This window comes from Diabrotica virgifera, chromosome 3 (assembly GCF_917563875.1).
Source record: "Diabrotica virgifera virgifera chromosome 3, PGI_DIABVI_V3a".
NCBI lineage: Eukaryota > Metazoa > Arthropoda > Insecta > Coleoptera > Chrysomelidae > Diabrotica > Diabrotica virgifera.
In genome coordinates, this window is record NC_065445.1 from 18,457,233 (window position 1) to 18,478,927 (window position 21,695).

Sequence of the window (21,695 nt, forward strand, 5' to 3'; positions counted from 1 at the left end):
TAAAACAAATAGGTAGGTAGTAGGTAGTGGACCATCATATAATTATTTCAAAAAATTGCATAACACGTGCAATAATACAAGAAAATTAAGAAAATGAAGAGATTTACAAAGGGTCGCCGTCGCCACCCTTGTCTCCCGGTCGCCATCTTGAAAAAGGGGGTGCAAAGGGGGGTTTCGCGCTTTATCTCGTAAACTAGCAACCTAGACCAGGAAGGATCTGTTTTTAGGTGGATGTGAGAGGTGGCATTCGGATTTTTGCGGATAAAGTTAGGTGATAACTTCGTTAATATAGGTTCGTTCCAAGACGACACATGTGTACGATCCCTTGAACCGCCACGAAATCGATTGTACTGTTTTAGTGCGCAGAATCGCCCTTGAACGGTTTTCTTTCGATCCCAAACCGATTACCAGTACGTAACCCTCTTGGAACGTATTTGTGTACCATTTCAAGTTCGAGTTGCGCCTGAGCCATTTTCGGTACGAGTACCACAGAACCAGTAGTAGTTTGATAGATGGTTATAAATTAATATTTACTAACATGTTCATTAAACATCACTTCAACTTCAAAATCTTCCTCAGAATCGATATCTCACATAAAATCGTTGTCTTCTATGAAAAAAAATAAATTATCCATATTTTTAAGATTAATTTGAAAAAAAAAGAATTAATAATTATTTAAACGGAAATCAAGATTCACAGGTACTAATAGCGTAAATTGTGGATTATTCTATTATTGAATCATCAGCTGATCTCATAGCAGTCACCAGTAAAAATGAAAACAATCCTGACTGCGCAAGTCAGTACAAATAGTTTCTGCTTGAAGGCATGTATCAAAAGGACCGTTCAGTTACCGATTTCGAAGCGGTACATGGATCGCTTGGAACAACACAGTGTACGATACCAATCATCGTTCATGTTCGCTTGGAACGCATTTTTTATAATGCGCATGACGAGGGCAGTACGAAGGACGATTTTCATGTCACTTGGAACGCGCCTAATAATTGACTCATGCTCCTTCTCAAATATGCCCGGAACGTTAATAAAAAAAAAATATTTAAAAATTTCAAAAAATTTCGTTTTTTTTTTCTACTTTCTTTGCTTATAACTTTAAGATAATTAAATTTTCTATCAGATACGATTGGATAAAAATGTCTTAATTTAACACCCTTGCTGCAAAATAGCAATAAATATAAAATAAGGGAGCAAAACAAGCCTGTCCATATTCAATGTTTTTCCATCACTTAGGTTACACTTGGAACCTTCCTAATTCGCTTAGAAAATTTTTGTAATGTGCTAAAACCGTCCACCAAATTTCATTAAAATTGACTTACTAGATTTTGCATAATAATTTTGCATTCTAAACTTTTTTTTTTAAATTAAAATTTTTTAAAATCTTGCACCACAAAAACTAGAACATACATACAAAGATTTGTCAATTTTTTTACATATAAAGAAGCACTCCACCTATCTAATCATTAAATTCTAATGCACTTTACAGAATTGAAATCGGATTGTTTAAGCAGCCTCAGCAATGTTTTAAAGTTATAAACAATTTTTTGGCTTATAAACAAATTAGTGCTGTGTCCAGGAGGGGGTGCTACGGGCTCCTTTATTTAGATGGACTTAACCAAGTTTTTTATGTATTTTGACCTGTAGAACACGAATTTTTTGGGTAACGGTTGATCCGGATGTCGATAAGATTGTTATAAACAAAGAACTTGAGGAATTACATAACATCGATTTTTCGCAAAATAAAACTTTTTTTATAAATAAAACTAAAATTTTTTTGTATTTCTTGGGTAATTCTAAGCAAAAAATGTTCTTACAAGTTTTTTCGTAGGATGCATAGTTTTCGAGATAAACGCGGTGGAACATTCAAAAAATCGAAAAATTGCAATTTTTGAAGGAGAATAACTTTTGATTAAAAAATAAAATAGCAATTGTGCTGACAGCATTTGAAAGTTTAAGTAAAATTATACCGGTTTTAATTATTTGCATTGCTAAAAATTAATTTTTTTATTATTAAACAAAGCTATTTGTTTATAAGCCATCATTGTTTATAATTTTAAAACATTGCTGAGGCCCCTTAAATAATCCGATTTTAATTCTGTAAAGTGTATTAGATAGGTATAGCACCTCTTTATACGTAAAAAAATTAGTTAACTTCTAAATGATCTACTTTTTGTCCAGAAAGATTTTAAAAAATTTGAACTTTTTTAAAAACATTTACATTGCAAATTTATTATGCAAAATCTATTAGGTCGATTTTAATGAAATTTAGTAGACCATTTAAGTAAGTTATAAGAATTTTCTAAGCGTATTACTAAGGTTCTAAGTGCCACCAAAGTGGGAGGATGGGTACGTATTTTCGGCTGCAATGCTATTCAAAAGGGGATTAATTTTTTTTTAATCCTGAGAAAACTAATAAGTATTTTTGAAAAATTTAAACGCAGAATGAAAGATTACGTTATTAGTGAGGGCCGGAAGTCCCTGAAAACTTCTATAATGTTTATTTTAATGATTTACAGGGGTGAAAAACTAAGAGAAAATTTAGTGTTATTTTTAATTTCAAATATCTCATTCAAAATAAACTTTATATTTATCCTAAGGGACTTTCGGCCCTCGGTAATAATTTAGTCTTTCATTCTGCGTTTAGATTTTTTAAAAATATTTATTGTTTTTTTCAGGATTCGAAAAAAATGAACACAATGTCCGTGGTAATATTTTCCAAATCTATCTTTGTCATACAACGCACTCAGTCGAATATTGTCAGTCAGACACTGACAATCAGTGACAATTTTAAATATTTGACATGAATCGGGAATATTTTGAGTTGTTGATTAAATAATATTGATAGTGTATTTGATAAATAATTGATTTAAGACGTGAACTTTATAAAAAGTTATTTATTGTGTATTATTTATGGAAAATAGAAGCAGAAAATACATCAAGATACATATATTCTGTGATCCAAGTATTTTGTTGTTAAAGATGTTCAAAATTGTAAGCGTTCCATAGTAACAATATAATATTATTAAAAAATCACTTTAACACTTTTCCTCTTTTCTCGATCGAGTATTAGTTTTTGTTGTAGGTACATATAAATTATTACAATCACTGAATACATAGTTAGTGAAAAAATTATCACATTTATTAACTGAATTAATAATTTGCAATTATACAAAAAATAACAGCTATCCAAGAACATTCAAAAGTTCTCCATCTCTTTAAGTTAGTTATGGCATTGTCAAGTTGAATGACATTCTAGTAATATTTACATACCCATACCAGTGTGAATAGGGCTTTTCATCGATTGTCATTTGTTTCGAGCTTCTGTCATGTGTCACATAATATTATTATATCTACGTCATACGTCTTTGGTTTCTATCATTGGTATATATCAATAACGTACGACGTAGATATATTAACATTATGTGACACATGACAGAAGCTCGAAACAAATGACTGTGAATGAAAAGCCCTATTTTACTCAACGAACTGTCAACACTGATGGAATCGCCATAAAACGAAGTTAATGGCGTCAGGATGAGATAGAAGATAATCAGGTAAAGGAGGGAAGATAATCGCTATCTTTCGTAATCAAACAAATTGACAGTTAGCTAATTTTACCTGACAAATTCTCTGTCTCTCTCATGTCTCTCTAGAAGTGCTAGAACCTCTCTCTTGTATGTTGGCGCCTATCTCGCTTCACTGTTGGAATGGGACGGGGCCATTCCATCAGTGTTGACAGTTCATTGATTTTACTACATTTTATTACACGTAATTTGTCATGTAAAGTTCACGTTTCGCAAAAAATATTTGCGGATTATGTACCCATGGCCTTAAGAAACATTGAATAACAACAGGCGTATTTTTCCCCCTTATTTTGTATTTATTGCTATATTGCAGAAAAGGTAATACCTTAAGACATTTTTGACCAGTCGTATATCATAAAAAATTCAATTATCTTTATTTTATTTCTGTGCGACTTTGTTCCAAAATGAACCGTTTTAAAGTTATAAGCAAAGAAAGCAGAAAAAAATCGATGTTTTTCGAAATTTTTAAATATTTTAATTTTTTTATTAATGTTCCGGGCATATTTGAGAAGCAGCATAAGTCAATTATTATTACTGAAGGTGTCACCTAACTTTATCTGCAAAAAAACCGAATGCCACCTCTCACATCCAAAAATACACGTTTTTTTACAGGACCAAAAATCCTGGTCTAACCCTACAGAAAATTTTATTAGATATTTATATTTGTCTACAACTAAATTAAATTGTCTACAACTTTATTTCTATTATTTTTTAACGTAAAATTTAAAATAAAAAAGTTATAAAGGACAATAACCAAAAATTGTTAAACAAATCTTTTGGGCATTATACCTTTTTTCTGATCATTTACAATAAAATTACATCGGAGCAATATTATAGAGGTTTTTCAAGGAATAAAATTATCACTACAAATTATGTTATATTTGGCGTCATTGTTGGTAATTATAATCTTCGAATTAATTTTCTTCGATTACTTTGAGATATTTCCGGTTGATTGTTTGTTTGATGTCACTGCAGGTTTAACCAGAATAATTATTGGAGGACTGAGGATCGCTGCACAGAATTTGAGGCTTGCTTTTCAGCAGCCACACAGAAAAATAAGTTCAGAGGGTGAGGAAGCGTTAAGATATTTTATTTTTTGCATAAAAATGGCACGTCGTATGAAAAAACGGGAAGATAGATTTTTTGTCACAAATTGAACGAGGAATTCAAAAATGATTGGTAATTTGAAATCTGTCAGTGGCGTACTATCTTTTTTCTTTAAAAAATTCAGACCATTACCCGTATGCGCGCCAATGATGAATATAAAATTTGTAAGGCGATCGGTACATAATTCGCAAATATTTTACGGCTATCACTAATTTTTCTGTCTTTACACGGCAAATTACGTGTAGTAAAATTCACACTGGTATGGATATGTAAACATTACTATAATGTCATTCTACTTGAAAATGTCATAATTTAACTTAAAGAGATGTCTTTTGAATGTTCTTGGATAACTGTTATTTGTATAATTGCAAATTATTAATTCAGTTAATAAATGTGATAATTTTTTCACTAACTATGTATTCAGTGATTGTAATAATTTATATGTACAACAAAAACTAATACTCAATCGAGAAAAGAGGAAAAGTGTTAAAGTGATTTTTTAATAATATATTGTTATTATGGAACGCTTATAATTTTGAACATCTTTAACAACAAAATACTTGGATCACGGAATATATTATCCTGATATATTCTCTGAAGCTGCAAACGTGCCCAGATATACGTCGCCGAACGGTTCTTATTTAGAGACCTAAAACAAATAAGAGTACTGGATATTATGGAGGAAAAAGCCAGAACAAAATTTGCTGAGCTGGAAGACCAGCCAAACCGGATCCTGCAAGAGATATTAAGGTATGATGTGTACCATAGATGGAAACACAGGAGACCCAAACAGTAAATATTAGTAAATATATAATAAAGGCTAGATAATCATAGCTCTATCAAAAGAAGACAATTTGCTCACCTTTGGCATCTCATTATATTTATTAATGTTGATTTTAATACGTTTCAGACATCCCTCAAAAAAATATACAAAAAACTTAAAAACGGCTTCAGCCACTAAACAAATCAATAAAATATTAACAATAGGCGAAAGCCACAAAAAAAAATATTAGTAACAAAACCCAAAAAACGGGCATGAGGGGCCCACATCCTCGAGCGCCGAGTCACCGAACTGGACATAGCCCAGAGCGGGGACTCGGCGCCCGAGCAAGCAAAACAGATCGAAGATAAGTCACTAGAGATAGCGGGAATAGAGCGCCTCACACTGGCCTGCATTGATCGGGGTAGGATTTCAGTACCCAAGACTCCCATATGATAAGCACTTTGCTGATTGAGAGCCCCTATAGCGCATCAGAGTGCCATCGGGGAGTAAGTGGATGGTCTGGAGCATTGAAGCGGGGTGGAGTGATTCCTGCTTACAGGAGTTAATCCTCCTCGCCCCAATGAATTGTATCACCCGAATGTCATTCTCTAGGGGTGAGCAAGTCTCTCAGGCTGGGTTAAATCACTATGCTTGCTTGCTTGCTTGATATATTCTCTGCTTGGATCTTCCAAAAATAATACACAATAAATAACTTTTTATTAAGTTCACGTCTTAAATCAATTATTTACCAAATACAGTATGTGATGAGCGCGCTAATATATTACGCATATTATATTATAACCGTATATTATATTATATTATAATTATAACCATTATAAAAAATGTGTGAAACAAGAAATGTAGCTGAGATATTTGAACAAAAATGTCTATTAGCACTTTTTGTATAGAATGAACCGTTCTCTCAGAAACAACGCTTGAAACAACCGGCGATTTTGAATGTCAGTTACACGAGCGAAATAAATTTTTTAAATAAAATTTGTACCAACTCGACGGTAAAAATTCGATATCTTTTGATCAAAGTGTCCTATAGACAAAAATCAAAATGCATTTTAAATTCAGATTTCACATGAAATTTTTGCATTTTGCTGAAATGACGTCAGTTTCTATAAAGCTATTAAAAAAATAAATCTTGTGCGACTTATGCCATTTTTTACTATTCGGGAAATGGTTCCACGAATATTGTATTGGATCAAATTTGGAGCTAAAGATGTGAAGTATCGAAACACGTAGGTAGGCACTTGTGCATTCGAAAAAAAAAACAAGTAAATGTTTTAGATCTTTTGTAATTTGAAAGTTTAAATTTAGCGTTTTTTAGGTGCTTACATTTTTAATGCACCATATTTGTTGCCAAAACTCAAAATCAAAATTCCATGTCATATGTTTTGAAGATTAGGCTCCAGCAATGGAAATTCCATAGCGACAGGTCCATAATCTTTTCTCACACGAAAAGGGTTTTCACACTATAATAAAAATCTTTACAAAGTGAATAAAACGCATAAATCAGAAGAATTATTATTTTAATTTTACAAATTAATACTTATACAACGCATAATAAGCAAGTTGCAAGTTGAAAGAGTTACGTCCTACAAATATTTAGGGGTTTGGTTTATTGATACTAATGACCAGACAAGAGAAATTATGCTTCTTCTTCTTGCAGTACCGTCTCCTATCGGAGGTTGGCTACCATCACAGCAATTTTAACTTTGTTGGCTGCAGCTCTGAACAATTGTATTGAACTGCACCCGTACCACTCCCTTCAATTTCGCAACCAGGAAATCCTTCTACGTCCCACATTTATTTTCCCGAGACTTTTCCTTGGATTATGAGCCTTATTAGCAGGGAGTACTTTTCGCCTTCCATTACGTGGCTTAGATATTATGCTGCCGGGACATAAATCTAAACTTAAGAACGAGAATGTTAAGGTGCTATGTTTTCTTCGTTCTGCTGTACGGCATGGAAGCTTGGACACTGAAAACGATAAACATCAAAAACATTGAGGCATTCAAGATGTGGTGCTACAGGAGAATGTGGAAAATACAATGGACAGAGAGAGTAACACATCAAGATGTTTTGCTGAAGATGGGAAGGAATGCGAAGTCATAAAAACCATACAAACGAGAAAACTGAACTCCCTGCTAAGACTCATAATCCAAGGAAAAATCTCGGAAAAAAGAAATGTGGGACGTAGAAGGATTTCCTGGTTGCGTTTAAGGGAGTGGTACGGGTACAGTTCAATACAATTGTTCGGATCTGCAGCCAACAAAGTTAAAATTGCTGTGATGGTAGCCAACCTCCGATAGGAGACGTTACTGCAAGAAGAAGAATACTTTGTCATATCAATATTTACTACTACTTTGTCAATCATTTTAGTTGGGAATAGGCCACAACATTGACTTATTGCTAACTAAAATAGTAAATTGATGTGACAATGTACTAATTTATAAAATTAAAATAATAATTCTTCTGACTTATGCGTTTTATCGTTGATTGAGGTATTGGAGGGTCCCTCCAATACCTCAATCAACGGTTTTATTCACTTATTCGCACCATTTTTCCTGCACTAACAAATTAAAATAGTGAACTATCTACAAATCTAAGGAATTCTCTTAACATAATATACGCAAGAAATATACCTATTCTGAAAAGTATTTGAAACAATTATTATTTACAAAAAAATATGAACGCCATTCATAACTAAGTTGAAATTCTTTAATTTATGTAAACTTAATTACACCTATAAATAATCAGATTTCTTAAGAATTATGACTAATTACAGTTTTGGGCAAACAGAAACCGTACCTATTTCAAAGCTGAGGTAGAGGGATTAACATCTTCTGGGAATTATTTAGAAATACAAAACTATATAGTCGAAAAATACAAAAATGGCGGCTACTATAGCAATGAACATGATTAAAACAAAGTCTAACCACACAGATCAAAATGGAATCGAATTATGAATAGAATGGTAAAATTCTCGCTGAAGCAGTGGCAGACTCATAAGAAGGGTAGAGGACAGATAAAATCGAAAATCTTTGTCTTTTAAATTTTAAATGATCTAACTCTTTGAAATAAAACTTTGTTGTTCTGTCGGCACATTAACAAGCGTTGGTGTTGAATTTTTTAAAAGTTCAGTAGGGTTTCCGGGTTCCTTCTGGTCCATACGCTCTATTATTTTTCATGTTTTTTTTATAAGTTTGGCAATTAGGTGTTAGGTCGTCTCCGATGTTTATTTCTTCATGGATGGTATAAAAAAATACAATATTTTCTTGTACCAATGGTTGTATTACAATACAATTGTACGTTAATACAATAATGCATCTTCTGAGTGTTTGTTGGAGATATTCAGGTCTGGACTCTTGTAGTTCTTTCGCGTAATGACTTTTAAATACATTGATGTCTGATGGTAATGGTTTGTAGGTTTGTTAATTGAAAATGAAGTTATGTATTAAATTCAAGAAATAAAGGTCATCAAAGTTTTAAAAGAAGAGGCTGGTGTGATTAATTTAAAAACGTCAAATTATGAGCAGCATTGTTACAAGAAAATTAAAGTTCTCGGTAAAAAAATATCGAGTAAATTTTAATAAACTAAATTGCATTCAAGCATATTAAAAAAATAATGTTCCCCATACCTATAAGGAAGTTACACATTTAGGATCTTATATATCCCCATCACAAAAATATAAAGGTTTGTTATGTTATACAGGGTATTTACAAAGTTATAATCAATGTTCTATGAAAATCGTAATAAGTTCAGCTCCCCGTATAAATAAAAATAAGCACAACAGCAATAGTTTATTGGTGCCATAAGTTTTTGTTGATTGTCAAAATTTATAAAAATGGTTGATATTGCTAATTTTCTTTATATCGAATACAGGGTGAGTCAAAACGCAAGTACATTATTTTCACAGTAATTTTAAGTACAGGGTGTCCCAAAAGTAGTGGAACGGTCGAATATTTCGCGAACTAAACATCGGATCGAAAAACTAAAAAATACGTGTTCAATCATTTTTAAAAATCTATCCAATGACACCAAACACCAACCCCCACTACACCCCCTGGAGGTGGGGTGGGGGGTAACTTTAAAATCTCAAATAGAAACACCCTGTTTTTCTTGCAGATTTTACTTTGTTACATAAAAGTAAGCAACTTTTATTCAAGACATTTTTTCGAACTGTGGATAGATGGCGCTATAATTGGGAAAAACGATTTATCCTGATACCATAGGTAAATTTATAGAAACGGTCTAATATCTCACGAAATACACTTCCAAATGAGAAACTAAAAAACAGATTTTTAATCTTTTTCGAAAACCTATCGAATAACACCAAACTTGATCCTCCAGCCCACCCCCTGAATGTGGGGTGGGGGGTAACTTTAAAATCTTAAATAGCAACCCCCACTTTTTATTACAGATTCGAATCCGTCATGAAAAATTAAGTAACATTTATTCGAAACATTTTTTAGAATTGTTAATAGATGGCGCCTTAATTGGAAAAATTCGATTTATTAGCGCCATCTATCAGATATTTTAAAAAATGTTTCGAATAAATGTTACTTAATTTTTTATGACGAATCCGAATCTGCAATAAAAAGTGGGGGTTGCTATTTAAGATTTTAAAGTTACCCCCACCCCACATCCAGGGGGTGGGTTGGAGGGTCATGTTTGGTGTTATTCGATAGGTTTTCAAAAAAGATTAAAAATCTGTTTTTTGGTTTCTCATTTGGAAGTGTATTTCGTGAGATATTAGACCGTTTCTATAATTTACCTATGGTATCAGGATAAATCGTTTTTCCCAATTATAGCGCCATCTATCCACAATTCGAAAAAAATGTCTTGAATAAAAGTTGCTTACTTTTATGTAGCGAATCCAAATTTGCAAGAAAAACTGGGGGTTTCCATTTAAGATTTTAAAGTTACCCCCACTTCACCTCCAGGGGGTGTAGTGCGGATTGGTGTTTGGTGTCATTGGATAGATTTTTGAAAATGATTGAACACGTATTTTTCAGTTTTTCGATACGATGTTTAGTTCGCGAAATATTCGACCGTTCCACTACTTTTGGAACACTATAGAACACCGTAGTTAATAACTTTGCTCTGAAAAATGAAAATATCTCGAAAACTGACAAATTTAGGCATAGGGAATATTATACAAAAATTAAAGTACGGTAATGATATTTTTCGATAGTAATATAAAATACAGGGTGTTCCATTTAAAATTTCTGAGAAAAGAATGTAGGTACTTGCGTATTGACTCACCCTGTATTTGATATAAGGAAAATTAGCAATATCAACAATTCTTAAAAATTTTCACAATCAACAAAAAAATATGGCACAAATAAACCATCGCTGTTGTGCTTTTTTATTTATACAGGGAGCTGAACCTAAATTCAGAATTTTCGAAACACAAAATATTTTTGGGATCCGATCATATCATAGCACCACGATTCGAATGCTTCTAATTTGTTAAGCATTGTGGTTTTTAATGTCCATGTCTCTCAACCATATAGGTAATGATATAAATCGCGGCGTCGACGTTGGCCAAACGGATACATCGATACATAAAAGGAATAAATTTGGCTGTAGGGCTTTAAAAATCACGGTTCCAAGCAGCTATGATGTTCAAATGGCACTTAAGGGTAGATCCAAATTAAAAGGTAGTAAGATCTTCATATCGAGCGATTTAACTAAACTACAAAGGGAACACGAACTCAAAATTAAGAACGAGCTGAAGACCAGAATCGATAATGGCGAAACTGATCTAAGGATCAAATACTTGAATGGAGTGCCGTCTATAGCTTCAAAAAACTGAAAAATCTAAAACTCAATACTGTTCCTCCCAATGACCACAAAATCAGTGTCTATTACCAAAATGTACGTGGCCTTCGGACAAAGCTTGGCAAGTTATTGGAAAATACTCAAGGATGCTTTTATAATGTTTTGGTGTTTACGGAGACCTGGCTAACTGAGGGAATTACCGACGCCGAGCTGAACCTAGCGGACTTTAATGTCTACAGACGTGATAGGTCATCTTCAACCAGTGCCTATTCTAGAGGAGGAGGCGTTCTTATTGCCGTATCCAAGCAATTGAATAGTAAGCATTTGCCATCTTCACTTGATATCGAGCAACTGTTTGTAGCCATTATCAATGGTAACGAAACCATTATTCTCGGCACTGCATATTTTCCCCCAAAAAGTGACTCTGAGAAATTTTCCATCTTCAATGACAATGTTGATAACACAGTCAACAATTTCAATCCATCCCAACTATGCCTTTTGGGTGACTTTAATCTGCCTAATGCATTGTGGTCCCATGACAATTTCAGTTCATCAGCCACATTTAATCACCTTGCTACTCCTAACGAAAGAACATCCATTGAGATTATCTCAAATCTATCCTGTCTGCATAATCTATACCAGATTAACGTTTGCCCAAATACCTCTAATTCTTTATTAGATTTGATACTGGTCCAAAATAAAGATATCGCCGTTGTTGAACCTACAGACATTTTAATCCCTCCTGACCAATATCATCCCCCACTGGTGTTTGAACTACCCATAACTACCAGATATAATGAGGGACTTTTACCGGAGGGTTACTATCATGACTTTAAATCAGCAAACTTTTCTCTAATTAAAGGCTATCTCGATTGTGTCAACTGGGATACTTTAATGATTGGATGTTCAGTCGATGAAATGGTTAACATTTTATATGATATTCTGTACTCAGCTATTGACATCTATGTTCCTGTTAAAAAATTCTCTTCTAGAAAATTTCCTATCTGGTACTCTTCGGAACTAAAATCGTGTATTATTAGAAAGAAGACAGCACACAGGAGACTTAAAGAGTCCAAGCTGCCAAAAACCAGTTACCTTTACAAACAGTTCTCAGAGCTCCGATCTCAGTCCCAGATACTTGCCAAGCGTGACTATTTAAACTTTACATTGTCTACTGAAAACTCTCTTCCCGGCGGTCTGAATAAGTTTTGGTCTTTTATCAATAACAAAAGAAAATCAAATGGAATTCCTTCTGAGTTATCTCACAACGGTAAAACTAGTTCATCTGGTAAAGATATTGCGAATTTATTTGCTGATTTCTTTTCATCAGTTTACTCCTCTGTTGTTGTTGATTTCCCCGAAGACATCACTTCTTCACCCTTAAACCTATCATCATGTAAACTATCCATCTCTGACATTTACTCTAAATTGTGTAACCTCAATCCTTCTAAAGGCCCGGGACCTGATGGCATCCCATCAAGCTTGCTCAAGTACTGTGCATTTAATTTAGCTCGGCCATTATTTCTCATCTTTAACAAGTCTTTAGCTAGTGGAAGCTTTCCAAATGTTTGGAAGACCAGTTTCCTATTGCCCTTACACAAAACAGGTGACAAAAGTCTTGTGTCCAACTATAGACCTATTAGTATCCTAAACTCTATTCCTAAACTATTCGAATCACTTGTCTGCGATTTCCTTACACCCTCCTTGAACGGTGTTCTATTGGAACAGCAGTTTGGTTTCAGGCGCCATAAGTCAACTGAACTCAATTTGCTGACATATACTAACTTCTTACTGAACGCCTTGGACGAAGGACTACAGGTGGACGCCCTGTACACCGACTTCTCTAAGGCTTTCGACAGAGTTAATCACAATATTCTATTAGAAAAATTGCAGCGATTAGGGATACATGGTTCACTTCTGCTGTGGCTTAGGGAATATCTTCTGGACAGAAAACAAATCGTCAAGCTCTACAGCTATTTTTCCTACGAAATAGTTGTCCCTTCGGGCGTACCACAGGGATCTCATCTTGGACCTTTGTTGTTTAATGTTTTTATTAACGATATAAAAGACTGTTTCCACCCGACAGTTTAACCCGACAATTGAAATCGATTATAGATTACGTCATCATGAAGCAGAAATCATCAATTGTGACGAAAGATGTACGAGTCTATAGAGGTGCAGAATGTGGAACTGACCACTTTTTACTCAGAGCAGATCTATACTTTCCATATATCTTGAACAACAAAATTGAAGAGACCCAGGAAGAGATTACAGAAGAACACCCGCCTCAGTACAAATACAACATCGACGCACTGAAAGATAATTCAATCTCCTTTCTTTTTAAATTAAGACTGAGCCAAAAGATAACCAATACACAGTTTAATACAAGAACAGCAGATGAAAAATATGATCGGCTAAAAAAGTGCTTACATGAAGCTGCATTCGAAGCGTTAGGGGAAAAATCCTCAAATAACACTAATCACCCTTGGTTTACAGATTCTTTAAAAGAAAAGACGAGGGAAAAAAAAGAAGCATATCAAAAATGGCTCAGTACCAATTGCTCAGAAGACCGAAAAACCTACGCAAGAATAAGAATGGAAACAAAAAAAGAAGTGATTAAAACCAAAGAAAATATGTGGCTGAAGAAATGTGAAGAAATAGACACTCTTATGGGAGGAACAAAAAGCAGAGAAGCTTGGAGAACAATATCAAATACAAGACAAAACGTACAAGAAAGATGCCAGATATCCCTTATAAGTGTAAACGAGTGGGAAACATACTTTAGAAACCTATTGCAAGAGAATAGACAGGAATATGTAAGGCAAACCATCATCGCCCCAAACAACCTGGAACAACTAGAAGATATAACTATTCGAGAACTAGAACAAACGTTAAGAGAAATGAAAAACAATAAAGCTCCTGGTCCCGGAGGTATTCCAATTGAACTCATTAAGCACAGCACGACACAGGCAAAAGAAATTTTAGTTGAAATATTCAACGGATGCCTTTCAGGCAATAGTGGCGTGCCCTCTGAGTGGAAAAACTCCATAACTACCCCTATATACAAAAAGGGTGGTAGAAAAAATTGTAATAATTACAGAGGCATTAGTGTGACCAGCTCAGTTGGAAGACTGTACGGACGAATAATAAAGAAACGGATAGAAAAGGAGTGGCAAGATTCCGAAGAACAAAGTGGATTTAGGGCAGGTAGATCATGCACAGATAACATTTTCTGCATAAGGCAATTACTAGAAAAACGTTCTGCTAGAAATCTAGAAACTCACATGGTATTTGTAGACTTAAAAAAAGCATACGATACCGTTCCCAGAGAAAAAATGTTTGAGGTATTACAACAAACCACTTTAAATAGAAAATACATCCAAACAATAAAAGATCTCTATGCTAATGCAACAACAGCAATTAAAATTGGAACGAAACTTTCAAATACCTTTGAAACTTCGAAAGGCCTTTTGCAGGGATGCTGTCTGTCGCCCACTTTATTTAAAATTTACCTTACACATGTGTTAAAATATTGGACTAGGAAATGCCAAACAATGGGGATACCAGTAGGAGATTCTTATTTGTATACGTTGCTATTTGCTGACGACCAAGTTGTGATTGCTGCTGATAAAGATGACGCCAGTTACATGATTAGAAAATTGAAAGAGGAGTACCAAAAATGGGGTTTGGAAATGAGCATGGAGAAAACTGAATACCTTGTAGTCGGAGGTGATACTGAAGACTTAGAATTAGAAGGGGAATACATAAAAGGATGTGATGAATTTAAATATCTAGGTTCAATTTTTGACAAAAACTCCACATGCGATCAAGATATAGAATATCGAATAAGCCAAGGAAGAAAAGCTATAAAACAGCTAAATGGCATTTGGTGGAGTACAGGACTGCAGAATCAGACAAAGAAAAAAATCTACCAAACTATCGTGGAAGGAATTGTCCTGTACAACTCGGAAGTGTGGGAAGTAAAAGACCGACAAAATAAAAGACTTCAAGCTTTAGAAATGGACGCGCTTAGAAGAAGCTGCAGAATATCTAAACTGCAGCATATCCCAAACGAAGAAATAAAAGAAAGAATGGAAGTAGAAAAGGATATTATAGACAGAATAGAACAAAAAAGATTAATATGGTACGGGCATGTCCAGAGAATGGGACCAACAAGATGGCCCAAGAAAATGATCCAGTATGTACCACCCGAGAGAAGAAAAAGAGGCAGACCGAAGAGAACATGGATACAAGATGTAGAGAAAGCAATGAACAGTAGACAACTCAACGAGGAAGATATTCGTGACCGAAAAGCATGGCGAATAGGATGCGGGAAACGGCGAATGCTGTAGAACACCCGATATATATATAAAGACTGTTTCCAATATGCGAAATTTCTTTTATTTGCTGACGATGTTAAGTTTTACTGCCACATTAGGAATCCACTCGACTGTTTAAGGCTTCAGTCCGATTTGAATCGGTTGAATGAATGGTGCAGCAACAATGACATGGTTCTCAACTCCTGCAAATGTTTTCACATTTCATTCACGCGTTCGAAAAGTCCTATCTCTTTCACATACAAAATAGGTGATATAAATATCACAACAGTCACATCCATAAAAGATCTTGGAGTTACACTTGACTCTGGACTATCTTTCAATATTCATATAAGCAATATCATCTCAAAATCGCTTCAACTGTTAGGTTTTATTAAAAGATGCTCCCAAGACTTTGAGCAGTTGAGATCGTTTAAACTGTTGTACTGTGCAATGGTGAGGCCAATCGTGGAATATGCATCTTGCGTCTGGTCACCCGCCTATGAGACATACAACTGTAAGATTGAAAGGATCCAGCACCTATTCCTTAGGTTCGTCGCATTCAAAACAAACCGTAGAGACTGGAATTATATGGATCTTGAACTAGAACTTAACATTGACACCTTATCAAGCAGACGGAAAAAGAAGGACATGTACATGTTGTATAATATTATAAATTCAATTCACGACTGCCCTGAGCTCCTGGAGGAAGTAGGTTTACATATTCCCTCCAGAATCACACGTTCAAGATCTACGTTTCATACTCCCATCAGCAGAACTAACTTCACTGCAAATTCTTTCATCTCGAGGGTTTCTAGACAGGCAAATGCTTGCTCCAATTGTGTGGATTTCTTTGCGGATAGTTCGCGATTTTTAAGGGCGCTAAAGGATTGCACCCTCTAGTTTTATGTTCTTGAATATTTTAAACTTGTGATTATATATCTTTACCTGTTATTTTTACTTTTTGACTTGCTTTATTGTCGTAGTGTTATTGTATCTTATTGTATTTTACGTATATTTGTAATATTTTGTTAGTTCTTCATATCTTCTGTAATGTTTTATTGCAATGAGCTTTGCTCGTAAATATATATAAATAAATAAATAAATAAATAACATATTCATAAATATGTATTAGGATCCACGGGATCACACAATGGGAGCATCGGTTTCGTAGATTATAAAGATAAGGTTTGTTTGTTTTGTATAGATATGTGCGCTAACTAACGACATTTTGAGAATTCAAAGAGTATATTCATTAATATGCTTCTGGGACATTAGAAATACAAGCCCAAGGATTTTAGAACACACAGATATTTTTATGTATTTTTAGATTAGCCCTCATAGCTTTCCTCCATGTTATTAACGTTTCCTAGAAAATACCATGAATGAAAACTTCCTCTCTTTAAAAACTCTTGGTTTACGTGTATTTTAACAAAAATATGGTACATTTAGGACCCATTCCTACACATTTTCCATCGTGTTCCCTCTTTATGACGCCACGCATTCGCCCCTTGTTTTTCGAGGTCATCCCGATCTGTCTTTGTCTGACGCAGAAAGAGATAGTTGCATACTAGGAAGCGTTTGAAGGGGAAAGGGACGTTGCATTCCTCTCTCCCCTCACCATACCTCGGTGGCATTTCGTAATTTTAACAGAATTCAAGGCGTCTGTAACCGGTACACGATTTATAGATGGCAGCGTTGCCATATGTGGAAGATAATCGTAACATTTACGAAATGTGTGCGTTCCAATTTCCAATAGTCAGTCAAGAATCTTAAAAAGTGTTTAATTAGGATCATTTTTGAGATTTAAATTCAGCATTTAAGTCTTTATTATTCTGAGTTTATCACAAAGTATTCAAAATAATACCAAGTCATATTTAGTTTCGACCAGTTATTGTTCTACGGTTATGTAACGTTTTCAAGTCTTATTACTTTTAATATGTCAACTATAATAGACGGAATAAATATGTAAATTCAATATAATGATATTATACTGTATACTTGCCATCAAGTTATTTTAGCAAACCTTAATGTTAAACTTATTACAAGGCCATTTAGCAATGCAGCTTGAATGGTGTGGTAAGTTTCCCGCACAGATATAGATTAATAAATTTTAATCTATTGTCCCGTTCTCCCTTTAATTATTATAAATGCTATTCAGTATGTTTACCTCTCGAAACTTAAGATAGCTTAAGGCTACAATAGAGCAGTTTTAATTTCAATATTTTATATAGGCTAGAAGCTAGAATATTCCACAGGGTGTTCCGAACTTTAACAAAAAACACAGTATGATTATTACACTCGGTATAAAATGACATTTACCTGTCTAGCAACAGCAACAATAATTATTATTACACTGATTCTTCAATGATAAGGCTACAACATACCAAAAAAATCGATTCGAGACATCAAACACGTCCCATTTTTAAGGTGTTCCTTTAATTTTGCCGGTGTATGTACATTCATCATCCAGAAGTGAACAAAAAGAAAGGAAACATCAGAATCGTTCCAAAAGACATGAAAACCGTCCTTCGTACTGCTCTCGTCATGTGCATTATAAAAAATGCGTTCCAAGCGAACATGAACGATGATTCGTACCGTACACTGTGTTGTTCCACGCGATCCATGTACCGTTTCGGAATCGGTAACTGAACGGTCCTTTTGATACATGCCTTCAAGCAGAAACTATTTGTACTGACTTGCGCAGTTAAGATTGTTTTCATTTTTACTGACCACTTCACTGCTATCAGATAAGCTGATGATTTCTAACCATCTAGCAAACTATCAACAGATTCACGTCATCACGTGGTACGTGGTACTCAAACTGAAAATGGCTCCGGCGCAACTCGAATTTGAAATGGTACACAAACACGTTTCAAGATGGGTACCGGTAATCGGTTCGGGATCGAAATAAAACCATTCAAGGGCGATTCTGCGCATTAAAACAGTCCAATAAGGTTCGTTCCAAGACGACACATTTGTACGATCCTTTGAACCGCCACGAAATCGATTGGACTGTTTTAATGCGCAGAATCGCCCTTGAACGGTTTTCTTTCGATCTCAAACCGATTACCGGTACGTAACCCTCTTGGAACGTATTGGTGTACCATTTCAAGTTCGAGTTGCGCCTGATCCACTTTCAGTACGAGTACCACTGTACCACTACTAGTTTGCTAGATGGTTAGAAATTAATATTTCTAACATGTTCATTAAACATCACTTCAAATTCAAAATCTTCCTCAGAATCGATATCTGACATTCAATCGTTGTCTTCTATGAAAAAAATAATAATAAATTATCCATATTTATAAGATTAATTTGAAAAAAAAAAGAATTAATAATTATTTAAACGGAAATCAAGATTCACAGGTACTAATAGCGTAAATTGTGGATTATTCTATTATTGAATCATCAGCTGATCTCATAGCAGTGACCAGTAAAAATGAAAACAATCCTAACTGCGCAAGTCAGTACAAATAGTTTCTGCTTGAAGGCATATGTATCAAAAGGACCGTTCAGTTACCGATTTCGAAGCGTTACATGGATCTCTTGGAACAACACAGTGTACGATACGAATCATCGTTCATGTTCACTTGGAACGCATTTTTTATAATGCGCATGACGAGGGCAGTACGAAGGACCGTTTTCATGTCACTTGGAACGCGCCTCACAACGTTTTTAAAACTTTTTGCCTCTTAGTATTTTTTCAATAAGCCAATTTTTATCGAGATGCGGCGTCTTTTTAATATGTTTACATAAAAATTCTATGGGGGTTTTGTTCCTTTAAACCCCCCAAATGTTCGTGTACGTTCCAATGAAACTATTGTGGTACCATTAGGTAAACACAGTGTTTTTAAAACTTTTTTGCCTCTTAGTCTTTTTTTGATAAGTCATCTTTTATCGAGATGTGGCTTCTTTAAAATATACCTAAAATGTAAATTATAAATAAATTTTCAGATTATTAACAATTAACAGGTACTTAACCATATACAAATATGTGGTGGATTCGACAAATATTCAAAATATCTCGATAAACATTGCTGGCTTATCAAAAAAGTACTAAGAGGCAAAAAAGTTTTAAAAACATTGTGTTTAACTAATGGTGCCACAATAATAATTTAATTGGAACGTACACAAAAGTTTGGGGGGTTTAAGGGAGCAAAACCCCCATAAAATTTTTATGGTGTGCACAAATTTCACTTTAATTTTTTTTAAGATGTTGCTGCCATAAGAATGCCGCATGACCATTTTCAATGAAAAATCTCTAAGAGATTTCGATATATGAAAAAAAAAAATCGATTTTCATTTTGTAACTTCAAAGGGCTGTAACTTTTTTTGTGTACACTTTTGTACTAAGGTAAGTTGGATTCAATCAATTTATTTTTGTCCCCGGAACGCGTGATTTAATTTATGACATACCTTTTTGAAACACCCTGTAGAGATAATTTAGAAGACAGCGATTTTATGTCAGATATCGATTCTGAGGAAGTTTATGAAGTTGAAGTGATGTTTAATGAACATGAATGAATGAATGTTAAGAAATTAAAATTTCTAACTGTCTAGCAAACTATTAACAGATTCACGTGGTACTCGTACTGAAAATGGCTCAGGAGCAACTCGAACTTGAAATGGTACACAAACAACAAACACGTTCCAAGAGGGTTACGTACCGCCCGTACCGGTAATCGGTTCGGGATCGAAAGAAACCAAACCCGTTAAAGGGCGATTCTGGGCATTAAAATAGTCCAATCGATTTCGTAACGGTTCAACGGATCGTACAAAAGTGACGTTTTGGAACGAGACTACCAAAACACGTGCATTTGCATTTCACTCATTTTTTCATATGATGAAGTTATTTTATTATCCCGGTTTTTTTATAGCGTTCTCCGCCTTTTGGTTCCTAGTTTCCAGCTTTGTCGGTCTTTCCATTGCCATTCGTCAGGGTACAGGTTCCTTTCCGATATTGTCTTCTGAATGTCGCGTAGCCAGGATTGTTTCGACCTCCTCTCTTCCTTATTTCCCTTGTGATCCGTTTTATAATTTGTTTTGGCAGCCTGGCGTTCTCCATTCTTTCTACATGACCATATCAGATCAGTTGTCTCCTTTGAATTTTATCTATGATAGTTGAATTGACTCCCATATGTCTGATTTGGTTATTATGTATTCTTTTCCAATGCATTTCCAATGCAAGTAGGCGTCGTTCCAAGGATAATTGCCATGTTTCGCATCCATAGAGCAATATACTTTTAAATATGGAGTTAAAGATGTAGATAGTTTTTTTGACCATAGACCATAGCATCGGATTTAGGCATCCAATGGATTGGATATTATGTATTATGACGTAACTGTCATTAAACAAAGAGGATTATCCACATTAAAAAATAGTCTGACTAATATTTAAATACTACATAATATCAATTTTCATAACATAATTGATCCCCCTTGTATTTCGTCATTAATTTTCACAAGGAACTCCATTTTTCTCTATAGAAATCTCTAGAATACCATAAAGTTAGGAAAATAAACTCAACGATCTGACAACAGCGCCCAAAATAAGCACGTTCATTATTTTAATACAAAGGGACAAAAGGATAGCGTTGCACGCTAAGCATTTTGATATGACGCCATTAAATATAAACGTATTTAAAGGTAACGGTTTTTTGTAAACACCATCCATCCGATTCTCCCGAACTAATCATGTTGTTTTGTTTTGTAATAGGACTGCACAAATTGATTTGTGACGAAGTTTTTATTAAGTTTTCTCATGCTAACTTTTAAATTAACCAAAAAGCTTTAGCTAATTGGTTATTAACATAATTCAAATAATTACTATAATTAGGTCCTATTAGAAAACGATCAAACGTTTATGAAAAATAAACATGTTTTTTATTTTCGGTTAAAAAAAGTTCAATAAACTCTATTACACCTATTTGTTTCATGATAAAGCAAATAAGATACAAAAATATATTTATAGATACACACGCTTCTCAATCTCAATACGTGGAACGTTCTATTTTCTATTATAAGCCTAGGGTTGCATCAAAGCTTTAAAAATGGCGGCCAAGTTTATATTTTTTGTATAAATAAAAAGCTTTATTGTTTCCGTGACCCATTTT